Source organism: Rosa rugosa, chromosome 2 (genome assembly GCF_958449725.1).
Source record: "Rosa rugosa chromosome 2, drRosRugo1.1, whole genome shotgun sequence".
Classification (NCBI taxonomy): Eukaryota; Viridiplantae; Streptophyta; class Magnoliopsida; order Rosales; family Rosaceae; genus Rosa; species Rosa rugosa.
Window position 1 is genome coordinate 10,504,808 of NC_084821.1, and position 13,918 is coordinate 10,518,725.

The following is a 13,918-nucleotide window of genomic DNA, read 5'->3' on the forward strand; positions in this document are numbered from 1 at the left end:
GATAATGTCCTCTAATCATTTAAACCATGTATATGTACATGCATACCCCGCCTGGAACAAGTTAACAACTATACCGTCTTGTTTCTTCAACAAATTTAATCGTTGAATGTGGGTGGACTCAAAGTCACTCATGTTAACTGCATGCGATATTGCATAACCCCAAGCGGATATAAGGAGACTGGTGGGCATTATCAATGTTCAAGCTACCATTGTAATCGTTTCCGAGAGACCATTTGGGTATGTGCTTGAGAATTATGATGTCCAACATCAATCTCAGTGATATGTAATAATCATCGAAAGTCTTCGATGTAAACTCTCTAGCATTATCAAGTCCAATTGACTGAATGGGATGATCTAGGGAGTGAGCTCGTCGCCCTATAATTTGTGCTAGGAGTGTAGTATAAGCAGCATTACAAGTGGACAATGGCACAACACGTGACCAACGTGTTTACGTGTCAACCAACATCATGAAATATTTAAACATCCGCAAGTTGGTTGAATCGATCCATAGAATACCCTCGGATTCGATGTAAAAACATAATGAGTATTTTTGTATCCTTTATGTAGGACAGTCTCAGTCCTAATTTTCCTACAGAACGGGTTTTGTAGAAAGAGCGAGAGGCCTTAGAAACAACCAATGAGGATTTTGGTTAGGCATGAGTGTCTGAAACGCTATTGGAAGCAAAGTTGGTTATTATAGCATCACTTGGGGCGCCATCACCATGATGGACGCCATCCATGGCGTCATGGATATGGACTGCGTCAGCCCTAGGCTAGTAGTGGACGGTGGCGACGGTCACATTTAGTCCAGTAATCAATCTTTGATTCTTGCTTCGTTTCGCTCGAAAGAATGGATGTCCGTGTGAAGTCTTTAGTAGACGGATCATCATATTAAGACTAGGATGACCTATCATGTCGTAACAAAGCCAATATGTGTCTAAATCCAAGAGATCTTCTCTCATAACTCTATTGTATTTAATAGCTCAAATAGTGGTGACATAAAATCCACTAAAGAGACACATAAGTTTCTCTAAGATGCGCGTTTTCGCAATCATTAGAGGTATTGCAAAGGAACTCTTTTAGGTTCTCTATATGTGTTTCAGCATGGAATCCGTTGGCTCGAATAACTCAATAGGGTTCGATTTTCCCTAAGAGTGTAGAGAGTGTTTGTGACAGTAATCAAGGTGCCATTTGGCAAGAAGAATTTGGGTCATTCCATGTCCTTAAACTAATCCTGATGGCCCAGCCATCGTAGTCACAAAGTAATATGCTCAGACTTTCAAATGAATTCATAATGAAAAGAACTCAAAATTTTATTCATAAGCCAACAGTATACATCATTGTTTCTTTGACCAAAATAAAATCTAATCTGAATACTGGCTAATGCAAAACAAAGGTAGTCATTTAACTTCTTTCAGTAACTCCAAAATAAATATGACCAGGTGAGTAGAGAGATGTCAGTGGAGAAAAACTCGCTTAAGTACCACTTATCTCAAAACCTTCCTAGACATCAGACTCACTTTGGATGAGTCTAGTTGAAGAAAAACTAAACCAATTGCATTTAGTACAAAATATATGGCAACTGCCTATTACATCTCTTGAAAAATAAAGACTTTATTCAAAATTGCCAGTCTCTTGATGTTGGCCTGATTTGAAGTCTTCAACCCTTGAATTATAGTTCTTCACAAGGATGTTGTCATGCTTTTCAGCGACATTTATAGCTCCAATGAGCTCATGAAACCTTGTGATCCATCCTACAGTAACATCGATTTGATAGTTTTTAGCAACCATCAAAGCAGAGACGGGGAAGGTAAAGAGAGTCCTCTCAATCAACATCGCATTTGTGATCTATTTACCACATAATTCTATTAAGGATTTAATGTGAAGTGCTTCCGAGTTGTAATCAAGAACTTTCTTGAAATCACAGAAGCAGAGATTATGCCATCTCACTTCTAGGTCAGGAAGCAGGGAGTCACAGACGTTGCCAAAGCGTTCTTTGAGTGAGACCCATAGCTTTTCTGGGGTCTTCTTCATTCAGATACTAGTACTGGAGTGAATCATCCATATGACGGATCATTAGGATGACCGCTTTCGCCTTATTTCCCTCCAAGGCTGCTTTATTTGCTTCCAAAGCTTGAACTTGCTCAACAGTTAGCACGTCCTGACCAGGCTCAAGAATCATTTCCAGGATTCCTTGGGTTTTGAGATGCTGATGGACATCACGAACCCACTTGTGATATCCAGAGCTAGTTGTTCCCAATGGAGCAAAGTCCAATTTGTTCAGGTTACTCATCCTGAAATAGAACAAGAAAAACTTAGGCATCGGAGAAGAGAAGACCGCTAACCGCAGTCTCCCTCTGACGCCCTTTGTATTTCATTTGACAGATAGCGGGAGTCACAAAGAATTACAAGTAGCGGTCAGCCCATCGGACCAGCATTAACCGAGATTTAGCTACCACTGAATCTTAGACATTAACATTGGCGCCGTCTGTGGGAACCCTTGAACAAAAGGCTATCCCACCACAACAATCACCATGACTAACTGTAGCAGGGGAAACGCTGAAGAGCAGGCGGACCAATCCGCCAACCCCCATCCCACCAACCCCGCGACTAACGCTAACCCAGCAGGTAACGTTAACCGCTCATTATTCAACACTCCGGTCAACCCTAGTGTGGAACCCCAAGGTACTCCCCAAGTCCCGCTGACTCAAACTGCAGCAGAGGCCCGACGTTGCGGTAGTCGCCCACCGGGCCAGGATCTCGCCGCTATGTATGAACTGGCATTAGCGGACCTCCACAAGGCAAACAAGGAGCGCGAGCAGGAGCGCAGGGAGAAGGTCGAGGCCCAAAAGCAAGTGGCCACGCTGATGTCAAGATTCGACGAACTGAAGAAGGCGCTGGAGGCAAACGCCAACCCAGCGCAGAGCGAGCAATCGCAGAGCACTAGGCATAGTGGACCCAAAGCCGGCAGATTGGTACCCGCACTAATCATACAGATGCAGGTACCGCTGAACCCAGCAGAGCTACTAGGAATGGGTCCACCTTCCCCACCCCGACTAATGATAGAGCAAGAGGCGGAGTCACAACCGCACACCAACCGCTCCGCGGACAGGCCTAGAACTGAGGGTAATCCACCTGCCCCTATGCGGGAGCTGGCGCAGCGGAACTCCCAAGCGGGTCCCGCTGGCGACGCAACCTCCCTAATCCTGGAAAGGATGCTGCAATTAGAACAAAGGCTAATCCGGGCAGAAGCAGGTGCCCCAGTGCCAATACCAAATCCGCTCTTTGCGTCCAGGCCAGGGCCATTCACCACCAGGATCTTGCAGGCTGTCCGACCAGCACATGCAAAGACGCCAAAAATGCCACAATACATCGGCATTATTGACCCCTTCGGCCATATGGACACCTTAAAAAAAGTCACTAACAACAAGGGATTTGATGACGCCACCCTCTGCCACTTGTTCAGCAAAACGTTAGATAGTGAGGCAATGAATTGGTGCTTTGAGTGCCCACCGGGATCCATCGACTCATTCCACGCACTATCAAACGTTTTCCTAGCACTATTCATCCTGTTGGCCACCGGACATCACAACACAAGTCAGTTGTTCAACGTCAAGCAGGGCGTAGAGGAAACATTGAAGGGATTTGTCACCAGGTGGCGAGTGGCAACATCCTAGTGCCGTGATCTGGATAAAACAATGGCACTGGCAGCCTTCAAGCAAGGACTCCTAAAGGGACCATTTCTCTATCATCTCAATTACAATCATCCAAATGTTGTGTATGACCACTTCATGAGCGAAGCCGTCATCCATGCACAGGCAGAATTCATCACATATGGAGAGACCCCACCATGACCGCCAACGCCAGCAAAATCCACTCAGCCCTCCTCCAGCTATCAGGAGACTGCTAACAAAACCTCTGTTACGCCGCCAACTGAAAAGAAGAGAGAGTGGCAACAAGGCAACTACCAAAACAAGCTGCAAAAGGACCAGCATTACCACAAGGGCAACCGCTCATCCCACGGGGATAACCGTAACAAACAGATGGAGTCTTCCCAGTGGTACGCAGTGTTTACTGTCCTCATAGCCTCGTATGAAGAGATATACGACCAGTGCAAAGACCAGATCCCACCGCCACCCCCAAGAAAGTACCCAAGGTTGGGAAAACCAAGGAACACCGGGAAATGGTGCAAATACCACGAGGACAGAAGTCACAACACCAACAACTGCAACGCTCTTAAGACAGCGATTAAGACTTTGTATAGTGACGGTAAGTTGGAACAATTCAAGGTGCGTCAACCGCCACCGGTGGTCGCCAACATCGAGCCCATGCGCCGCATCAACACCATCGACGACAGTGCTCCGATCACCAATATGTCTCACAGGGCAAGAAAGCGATATGCACGCGCCAACCACCCCAAAGAAATTTGCAACATCCGCTATGAGAGATCCGCTAAACTCCCAAAGTCTGGTTGGGAACCCATTACCTTCTAGGAGGAAGAAGAGCGCGGAGTACATCTACCCCACGACGATCCATTCTTGATCGACGCCATGCTCGATAAATGGTCCGTGGGAAGGGTCCTTGTTAACAGGGGATCCGCTATCAATGTCATCTTCAATGGCTGTTACAACCAACTCCAGCGGAATAGAAAATTACTCCAAGACCATGAGCCCTTGCTCAGCTTCTCCGGTGACGTCACACAACCACTCAGTTCTGACTACATGCGCCTAGTCATCGGCGCTAGTCCATGTATAGCGGAGATACATACAGAGTTCATCGTTGTCGACTGCTTCAGTTCATATAATGCTATCATTGGTCGACCAGCGCTCAACAAACTAAAGTGCATCATAGCCGGGTATATGCTTCTCATGAAGTTCCCTACACCCAACGGGACAGGCTGTGTGAAGGGAAGTCAACAGCTGGCACGAGAATGTTACTCGACAACTGTGGCATAGTCAACGCGCCACCATGAAATGCTAACAGTAGGAAACCTTGTGCCGTTGACGGATGCAATTGAATATCCCAGAGACGAGGAGGAGAAATATGTAAAAAAGGAAAATGTCGACCCAGAAACATCCTTGAAGGTTATCAGCATCTCTGACGAGCACCCTGAGCGGACAGTCCGCATCGGCGCTCAGCTAGCCCCAGAGATAGCGGCAGAACTCACTCAGTTTCTACGAGACAGCGCCGCCGTCTTTGCATGGTCCTACGCTGATATGCCGGGCATCTCCCCTCAAATCATCACGCACAAGTTTATCAAACCGTCTTTCTATCCGGTCAAGCAGAGGCGAAGGGCTTTTGACGAAGAAAGATATCGTGCAATAGTGGAAGAAGTCGCCAAGCTTCAGGGCATTGGGTTCATTCGCCAAGTCAATTATCCCCAGTGGATTTTCAACTTGGTCATGTTCAAGAAACCTAGCGGAAGGTGGCGGATGTGTGTAGACTTCAAGGGTCTCAATAAGGCATGCCCCAAGGATAGTTTCCCGCTACCCCGCATTGACCAGCTGGTTGACGCTACAACGGGACATGAGTTGCTCAGCATGATGGACGCCTTCTCTGGATACAATCAAATCAAGATGCACCCCAGCGACCAAGAGTGCACTACCTTCACAACCGACAAGGGCCTATACTGCTACAATGTCATGCCATTCGGATTGAAGAACGCTGGTGCAACATACCAGCGGTTGATGAACGATATGTTTGCGGAGCACCTTGGCCAAATAATAGAGGTCTACGTGGACGACATGCTGGTCAAGAGCATCAAGGCCAGCGGACATGTGGCAAACCTCCGCATCATATTCGCCATTCTCTTGACCTACGGTATGCGCCTTAACCCAGAAAAGTGTTTTTTTGGCGTCACCGCTAGCAAATTTCTAGGCTACATCGTCAGTGAGCGAGGCATAGAGGCTAACCCTGACAAAGTGCAAGTCATCCTTAACATGAAGTCTCCGGTGTGGAAGGTCCACATTCAAAGCCCTTTCTCAGTTCATCTCCAGGCTCACCGACAGATGCCTCCCATTTTTCAAGGTTCTGAAGATGACCCACAAGAAAGTAATTGACTGGACCCCAGACTGTGAAGCGGCGTTCCAGAGCTTGAAGGAATACTTGGCGGCAGTCCCACTTCTCTCTATTCCTGTACAGGGTGAGATACTTTATATCTACCTAGCGATATCCCCATCAGCGGTAAGCTACGCCATTGTACGGCAAGAAGGATAGGACGAGCTCCCAGTATTCTACGCCGGCAGAGGCATGAACGGGGCGGAGACAAGGTATACCCCCTTGGAGCAGCTCGCTCTCGCACTAATTGTCGCAGCTGGACGCCTCCGCCAGTACTTCCAGGCCCACACAATTCATGTCTTGACAAATCAACCGCTGAAGCAGGTAATGCAGAACCCTGAGCACTCCGGGCGCCTCAGCAAATGGGCCATCAAGCTCAGCGAGTTCGACATTGACTACAAGCCACGAACCGCTATGAAGGGCCAGGATGTGGCCAACTTCATTGCTGAGCTCACGGGGCAACAAGATGGGCCCATCCCAGAGCCAGCGGAGGGCGACACGGCCATGACAACCGCTAAGGAACCAGCACCCAAGCAACAGTCGGACTGGAACCTACATGTGGATGGCTCCGCCTGCGCCAAGGCATGTGGCGTCGGCGTTATTTTGACAGGACCTGGGGGACTGAACGTGGAATACGCATTGAAGTTCAATTTCACGGCCTCAAATAACATGGCGGAGTATGAAGCGCTCATTACGGGCTTACTCCTCGCCATCGACTCTGGTGCTGACAGCGTCAACATATTCAGTGATTCCCAGCTAGTCGTCAACCAAGTCAACGACAGTTTCCAAGCCAAAGACAAATAGTTAGCGGCATACTTGGGATACGTCAAGACACTCCTCAAAAAATTCAAGTTCCACACCATCACACAGATCCCCAAAGAAAAAAATGCCAAGGCTGATTCATTGGCAAGATTAGCATCCGCCCAACCACACCAGAGTCCAGCGAACACAAGGGTAGAATGCCTTGACAAACCAAGCATCACCAAAACCCTAGCGGAGATTTTCAACATTGAAGTCAATCCCAGTTGGATAGGTGAGATCATCGAATATAAGCTCAATGGAACGCTGCCAACAGACAAGGTCGAAGCGCGGCAACTCAAGCGGAGAGCAACCCGCTATAATATCCAGAATGGCAAACTTTACCGCCAAGGGTTCACCCATCCCAACCTCCGGTGTCTGACCCCAGAGGAGGGACAGGTCGTTCTAGCAATGATACACGCCGGGGAATGCGGAAACCACTCCGGCGCCAGATCTCTGGCCAATATCACAATGCGATAAGACTACTTCTGGCCCACGCTCGGCGACGACGCCATGAAGGTTTCCAGATCTTGCCACAAATGTCAGCAATACGCTGACCTCCCCCATGCCCCGGTGGAACCCCTGTCAATCATCATTGACCCATGGATTCACTCCACTTGGGGCCTGGATTGGGGCCTAGACCTACTTGGCAGGTTCCCAAACGCTAGGGGTCAGTTCAAATACATCGTTGTCGCCATCGACTATAACAGAAAATGGATAGAGGCGGAGCCGCTGCAGCAATAACTACAGCCAAGGTAACTCACTTCCTCTGGAAGAACATCTATTGCCGTTACGGTGTTCCCATACCATCATCACAGACAACGGAACATAGTTCAACAACAAAGAGCTCATATCTTTCACCGCTAACCTGGGCACCAGGATGAGCTTCGCATCTGTCGCTCACCCCCAAACCAACGGCCAGGTCGAAGCGGCAAACAAGATAATCAAGAAGCTGCTAAAAAAGAAGCTCGATGCAGCCAAGGGCTTGTGGGCGGAGAAGCTTCCGGAAGTTCTTTGGGCCATCCGGACAACCCCAACATCCGCTACAGGAGAAACACAGTTTTGCATGATGTTTGGGACTGAGGCCGTATTGCCCATTAATGTCACCCAACCTACCGCTAGGGTCGAGGGCTACTGCTCCGAGACCAACGGCGAGGGCATCAACCTCGACAAGGATCTCCTCGAGGAAAAACGCCACAAGGCTCATTTGCACAACTTGCAAAACAAACAACGGGTATCGCGTTTCTACAACGCTAGAGTAAAAGCCCGAAACCTCCAACTGGGGGACTGGGTCATGAAGGAAGTCATTCCACCGCCAACGGCACTCCGTCCCACTTGGGAAGGACCATACAAAATAGTGGAGGTCATCAGCCCCGGTACCTTCTACTTAATGGATGAGGATGGCGTCACAATGACCCACCCTTGGAATCCCGAACACCTTCGGTATTATTACAAATAGTTATGCCGCTACCCAAGAGCATCTTGACTTAGCTAAATTTTTGTTCAATATTTAGCTAAGGGAAGCTACCCAACGGGTACAACCCCTCTTTTGTAAACGCTGATCTCCCAGCTATCAATGAAACGAGGAATTATTCAAACCATTGTTCTCCATAGCACAAGTTAACTGGCAACGCCAACAACAGTCAGCGGACAACGTCCGCCACATCGTGCACAGAACAATTTTAATTCCTTTAATGTGTCATTGATTAACAAAAGCCTAAGTCAAAGTGCTAGCGGTATACAAACATCCAAACAACGCCAAAGTCTCATCAGCGACAATCCAACACTTAGGCAAAATGCCAGAAGGAAATAGAGTCATTTCATTCAAGGCTAATAATTATGTTACAACTTATAAAAACGCCTCAGCGGCCATACAAGATCAAAAGCCGAAGTCTCCTGAGACTCTCCTTGCGGGGCGGCAACGCTGTCGCCGTCCACCTGCGTTGGTTGCGCAATAGAGCGGCTCGTCTGATCAGATCCACGAGCGGTAGGACTTGGCGTAATTATCGTCTCGTCATCACGGGTATTGGCTGCCATGAATTGGACATGAGAGGCATCAGAGGCCGTTGGCATTGGTGTTTGCTGGGGTTCTTCGCTTGACCGATGGAAGGACTCGCCACTCCCAGACCGCGCGCCTTCAGGCCGCGACGACTCAGGACCACCTTCAGCGCCCCGCGGCTAACTCTCCTCCCCTTGCATCTGGGCAGCCTTCTCCCAGTCAATCACCCCTTTGGCATTAAGCTTCTCGAAGTTGGCGATGGCACCCGCTATGCCAGCTTGCGTCAGCGCATCCTTGTACTCATTCGACCGCTTGAAAGCCTTGACAGTGACAACAGCCAACTCCCCCTTCTCCGCCTCCCAGCCCTCAGCCCGGCGTTGTAGGCGCTTTACCTCTTCCGAGCGAGCGGCGGACTCCCGCTGAACGTTGTCCAGCCTCTTCGTCTTGGCCGACAACTACTCCTGGACGCGAGAAATCTCTTCCTGCAGCTTCGCCACCTCAGTATTGTGCTGAACTTCCTAGCTAACGACAACATCCAGCTTCTACCGGGCATCCACCAAATCCACCTCCGCTTTCGAGAGTTGTTGCTCGCATTCTTGAAGTCGCTTCTTCACAGTCTCCAACTCCTACTTCAAACTGTCAACCTCGGTGCGGAGCTCTTGCTCAACGGTGGATGGTTTGGAGACCGCCAGGAATAGCTCATTCCGTCCAACAGCAAGATGGCCAAAGGCCGAGCTGAACGGTGACCGTTGCAGTGGAGTGTCCCTCACGGTGCCATCCATGCCACCGAATCCTAACCGCTCGCATATGCCGAAGAGCAGTTTTCGCTCATTGCTGGTAAGGAATTCCGCGTACGAGGAGAAGGAGTCCAGATCATCGGTTGGCACCTCCCCGCCGGCATTGGCACCCACACCCTTCCCGTCTTTCCGCGCCCTCTTTTGCTGTTAGCGCTGGGTAAGCGGCATGTTGTCCACTGCCTCCTCTTCCTCCTCAGCGTCATGATACGCCCAAATTAGACGCTCAACTTAACCCTGCAAGAATGTCAATTGTCAGTATAGAATAAGTAGGGATCGTTCTAGCCGGGGATTGAGAGTAACTTTATAATTCACACAAAAGAAAACAAAACTAAACTAACTAAAGCACAAAACAAATAACAAAACTAAGAAAAAGAAAAATGTCAAAGAGGAAAAAGAAAAGATGGCAGGACAAGATGGGGATAGAAGGGTGCGTACGTTGCAATCCTAAATTAAACAGATTTGGGGTTTTTAAGTTTCTACGAAAATAAAAGGAAAATAAGAAAGCAAAAACAATTTTAGAGTTTGAAAAAAAATATGGAGAAGACGTTAGAGACTCGAAAATCCACCACCAATTACTTTCGAACAATGTTAAGTTAACCTAGTTTCAATTACTAAGGTGTGAACAGAAACCAACCAAGAAACAAGTCGGAGCAGATCATGTCCCTTATTAATGTTTCCCTAATTACTTAGTCTACGTGAACGCACAATAGCTAAGCCTATCAAACATGCAATCAAGGTATAGAACGCTATCCTATCAACAACACATATAGTGTCAACATATTTGAAGCATTAAGATCTCATGGAAACTATTGGTTATAGAGTTGCATCCTAGTGTGGAACGCCTACCTAGCACGCTCTTCTAGTTGTTTAAAACATCAGCTTTTGTCCAAAGCCTTGCATACTTGTGGATTAGAAAACAAGACGATTAGGTGAATTATTTTCTAAACCTAGCTCCAATTACATGCATAAATCCTATGTTCGCGACCATAAAACATACACATGCAAAAGTTTTCAATCAAGCAGAAATAAACAACCAATTCACACCAAAGAACAAGGAACTAGACTAAACAAAAGATATGTTCTACATAATTGGGGCTTCAAACCTTGCCCCTAACAAAAAGAATGTTAGTTACACATTGTTTTGAAAACCAAAATAAAACAAATAGAGAAAAAGAAGAAAAAGATGATGGCGGATGAATAAGAAAGAGAGATAGAAGAGAAGGTGAAAGGCATGGTTCTTTTTCACGTTTGCAGAAGCTTTATATTTATGAGGAGCACAGCCCAAGTTTCCTTCTCCAACTCTGCTTTGAAAGCCTCCCCTAGTTGCTTGAGGATTCCTTTAATTGGTGCACAATTAAATGATTTTCAAGCCTTGGTAATCTTGCCATAATCTTATGGAATTTTTCTAGGACTCTCCTTGATACTTGAAGCATCAATAACCTTCCAAAAATGCACCCAAAATCCGTCCATAGAAGATTTCTGTCAAACTGTCCTCTTTTGACTAGGATTCAAATTCTGTCTCTGAAGCTTATTTAGGAACGACTTCGTCTTGACACGTTTCTGGATGGTTCTTGACTCCCACGTGCTCAATGACATCATATCTTCTAGAATGATCAATAATCTTCTGGAAAAAACTCCAAGAAAGTCACCGAAAAAGATCTTCCAAAAAGCTTCGTGAAAAGCTGACAGTTTCTGCCTTATTGGGAAGCCTTCTTTGAGCTTGATTTCCTACTGCCTCGTTGACGATTTTTACCAGTTCTTTGGCTCTTGTTGAAGTATAACATCATTTGTTCAAGGATATCTGACCCTTTCTGCAAAGGTGCAGCTGGAAGAACGCAATAATTGCTCCTCAAAACCGTTCCCAGAAAGCTGATTCTGAAACTGCAGTTTTCTGCTTTGCAGCAACTGTTTTGCACAACTTTTTCTGTGGACTTCCCTTGTAGTTTCTAGCCAAAAGGTTGATCAATCTTGTACTACTTCACAAACTACCTAAAAATAAAAAAAAGTTAAAACTGACTTTTTAAATGAAATAGCTAAGAAAAGTGTAAAGTATTGCACATTATATTTGTCGCATTTTATGCTCCTATCACGTCATTCTGCCGCCTCTTCTTCTGCAGAGGGGCAGTTGGGACGGCGACGGCGACGGTCGCTCCCTCCAATAAATGTGGCTCCTGGCCTGCTATAGTCACGGCCTCACCACCACCAGGACCCTTCCGCGGCGCAACCTTTTCCTTCTGCGCCACACGACGCGATCCAGTAGGCCTCTCCACGGCCTTCTCGTGGCGCCAACCCTCGGCCACGGGGTGCTCGGTTTGAGCGACGGTCGGTCATGCAACTGTCTCCCCGGCAGGAGGAAGATGAGAATGGTGAGGCATCTCAAGAACGACCTCTTGGTCGGATGGCCGGACCTCCTTTGTCTTCGGGTCAACAGTGGTCATTTTCGCCTTCAACGCCGCCGCAAACATACCCTCCACATAGTTGTTCAGTCCGGCGTTGTCCATAGATTTATTGAACGCCGCTCGACTCAATTTATTTCCAGGTACCGGATCTACAAAGTCCGCATCAAGTCAATCCAACATGAAAAATAGAAAGACAGCAAAGAGTGCTCAACGATAACTACCTGGAATGCGAGTTAAGTTCAACTCCGCTAACAATTCCTAACCAGTTAGCAGTCGCAGGTCGAGAAGGTTCCAATTTTCCTAGCAACCCTTGATCCTCGCCATGCGGCACTCCTCCTCCGGCGTTAACACAAAACGCAACCCCGCTACCCACACCAAAAAGAAAAGCGTTAGGTTCAAAAAAAAAAAAAAGGGGGGGGGAGAGAAAGGCAAGGCTAACAACGTCAACCTCGGATAGGTTGAAACTTTGACTTAATCCTATGTGTCGGTCCCTCTGGGTTCAAACCCGCGTCGTTTTCCCATCCATCGTTTGCGACGCAATAGGTTGCCCGCCAGATCTGGCGGATTCTCAACCAACTGAGGAGCCCCGGTGCGCCGACTCAGGTTCACTTGACCGCTGCACCCTTTTCTTCTTACGTACGTTAACTCGTAGAAGTGCAACACCTCGGCCACGGTCGGACCTTCACAGCCAAACATCCTCCATAGCGCGTTCGACGCCATTAGCAACTTCCACATATTGGGACAGATTTGCCCAAAGGCAAGGTCGAACTCACAAAGTAGTATTTGGAAATTTGGCAACAACAGAAACCGAACCCCCTGACGGAACATGGCCTCGTGAATAGCCGCTTATCCCACTGGCAACGATGACGTGGGCTCGTTCTTTAGCGATGCCCTTAGCTTCGCTACCCCTGGAAGTTTAAATACCCGCTTTATCTTGTTGATAGTCACTTGGGACATCCGCCCAACGGCTTCGTCCACTGGAGTTCCGTCCGACAGCTTCCATGTCGACACGACGGCGTTTTCATCAGCAGCGTTGTCACCCTCCTAGTGAGAACCGATGGCCACGCCGTGACTGGCCAACCGCTCTTCCCTCCGTTGGCTAGCCGCCGTATCTTCCCCGACCGACGCAGCGGACTCCGGTCGTCCCCTAGGCATTGTCAGATATATCGTTTGTAGCGGTTCGATATCTAGCGGATCGGACAGTGAAGTTCCTGCAAGGGCAGACGGACGCAACGAGTCAATAAAAACCCTATCTGAACCGCTGAAAGACACGTAAGACACGTCAGACCCGGAATTCCCACTACTCGAGATCTCTACGACGTTAGCCATCACAAACACCCTAAAACCCAAAGCAGTTAGTCCCAAATGGATCTAGACTACACCTATGTTAGATTCTATCCAAGAACACCACTAACAAAACTTCAAAGAGAACCCAGAAAGTGCCACAATAAGAAACCACAGATACCTAACAAAACCCAGATTCGACCATCTAGAAAAATCAAAACCATCAACACTCTGCCAACAAGGCCAACACCTACCCACAAGCCTTTCTAGACCCTCAAACACGTCAGTACAACAAAGAGCAGGAACAAATTCAAATGCAAACACATCCAGAAGCCAAAAAACGGCAAACAAAGGTAAGAATCGGAACACCAACCTGAGGTATATGTCAGATGCCTGCACTCGAAGGACGCCTGCTTCTGACTCTAAGATGGAATTCTCTTTCAAAAAATCAACGCCCCAATACTGAGCAACAACACCCACTCCTTCATACTCTTACAGGCAGAGGCTCGAAGACGACTACTCAAAGTTTGAAGTTCTTGCAAAAGTGTCAAATCTCTCTAAGTTCCCCCTCTTTTATGTCAACA